General features: G+C 32.5%; 1 long non-coding RNA gene across 7 annotated transcripts in view; it reads right to left on the minus strand.

Moving 5' to 3' along the window:
- LOC139866706 (uncharacterized) overlaps positions 1-1,662 on the minus strand; it is a 2,036-nt gene extending 374 nt beyond the window's left edge. The window contains exons 1-4 of one of the 7 annotated variants that reach the window (XR_011765548.1): positions 1,512-1,662; positions 1,337-1,418; positions 422-757; positions 1-354 (exon numbers count right to left, since the gene is read on the minus strand). The exon at positions 1-354 is cut by the window's left edge and continues 374 nt beyond it. This is a non-coding gene — a long non-coding RNA (uncharacterized lncRNA). Of the gene's footprint in view, positions 355-421; positions 889-1,336; positions 1,419-1,511 lie in introns of all 7 variants that reach the window. The other 6 variants (XR_011765545.1, XR_011765549.1, XR_011765544.1 and 3 more) reach the window with 6 other exon arrangements.
- Between the last annotated feature and the right edge of the window lie 250 nt (positions 1,663-1,912).

Consider the following 1,912-nt stretch of genomic DNA (forward strand, 5'->3'; position numbering starts at 1 on the left):
ATTTATTTTTCCACATATAACACAAACTAAGGGATTTTCTATTTACTTGTTGAGATTGATGTTATCAAAACCAATTCAAATATACAGACGACAATTATAAAATATTTTAGGTTCTTTTTCATAACTATCTGAAACTTTATAGTAAAGAGAAACAAGCTTACAAATCATTGGATTCACCTGAGTGATAGAGGAAGTTAGGGTTATATACCTAACTGCAAAAGCCCAGTGTCTCTCCCAATCCACAATCTTGTTCTGATTATCAACTTTCAAAGTTATGTATGTCTGGTTTATGCGAAGATTATCTTGTGCTTTGTAAGAAAAGAGAGGCATAGCAAGAGCCCATTGTCCATGAACCTAATATGCAAAGAGCATCAAACAAAGAAATGTAAGCCAAAATGTCACAGTTATCATTACCTCGTACCTGATGGTAATTATTTATAACCTCTCCATCCAAAAAACCTTAAATCCCTAGCAGACTCAACATTTGTACTCCATGTATCCCACAAATTTCCACTCAAAAACTTAATTTCTGGCACATCTTTATTCTCAAACTCCATGTATCCCATTGCAGATACAAGACCACCTGTCAAAGCAACTCCCCCAATCCAAAAAAATCAAAGCTAAACATTGCTATTAAGCCCATTGGACTATAGTATAAAATTGTTTTCAAATTTAAAAAACGGAACTTACCAAGTCATAATAGACTTTTCATTATCAATCAGTAAATCAGTTGGGGAACGTTACGACACTTGTTTACCTAGAAGAGTAGTGTTTACAAATGATCAACCACAATTAGAGCCAGTAATGTTAAGGACAGCAACAACAACCCTCTTCAAAGAACTAACCATTAACAACAAACAATAGAAAGCCATCACCAATCTTTGTATCCTTAAACATGCCCAAATATTCACTTTATTAGCAACAATGTAATCATAATAAGTCAAGTATAATAGCTACATTAACTTCCACTTGCTCTATAGAATAAATTACATAGGAGAATAAGATTCATAGAATCAATAAATTTAAAGCTAAAAATGAGAACAAAATTGCTAAAAATGACAAATCAATAACTAAAATCTTTCTTATATCAGTGTTCAACGTATCATCTCAAGACTTTAAAAAATTAAGAATTTAACACAAGATGACATTCACTTGTGTTGACTCTCTCAGAACTACTAAAAGGCTACAATTAATTCATTAGAGTTGTAATGAATATGCACAAGATCTAAAGAAATTTAATCTGAAATTGACGCATAAATCACCGAGACGTGATCTAACGCTTTCTCAATTTATGAATTCAGAGAAGAACGAAAATTAGTTTTTACTAAAAACCTACCTTTAAAACATGAGAACTTGATCAACTAATCGAGAGCCGATAAGAATATCACTCCATTAAATCATCAAAACTCGATCGAATGCTTCATACATATAATATATTATCGATTGACGATTAGGTTCATGTTTAACGTTATGAGTGTTGTGAACTTGAATTATAGAAACATTAAACATACCTGTGAGATGATAAGACTTCTTAAATCCGGCTATCGAGAACGAAGATTATTGACGTATTTCAGTTTGCGGCAAGAGATCAGATAAAGACTTGCGATTCATCGCGATGAGATGTCAGTTTTAGGAAATTCGTTTTTGGATGATATAAACCCTAGAATTTGGGGCTTTAGTGAAGGAACTGGACATTTGTTTCACTATTATAAAGATAAAGGACAGGATAGTTATTTTATTGTGCATACATGATTGGATGAAATATAATGATATACTCTGTAATGAAATGTTTATAACAAGTATTGAGGTTAGCGCGCTCGCTGCGCGAGTACTACGAAGTTTGTTATCACATCTCGTTTTTTAAATAGCATACCATTCTCATGTTGATGGGTTTACTGAAATCAAATTTCGG

Source organism: Rutidosis leptorrhynchoides, chromosome 9 (assembly GCF_046630445.1).
Source record: "Rutidosis leptorrhynchoides isolate AG116_Rl617_1_P2 chromosome 9, CSIRO_AGI_Rlap_v1, whole genome shotgun sequence".
Lineage (NCBI taxonomy): Eukaryota > Viridiplantae > Streptophyta > Magnoliopsida > Asterales > Asteraceae > Rutidosis > Rutidosis leptorrhynchoides.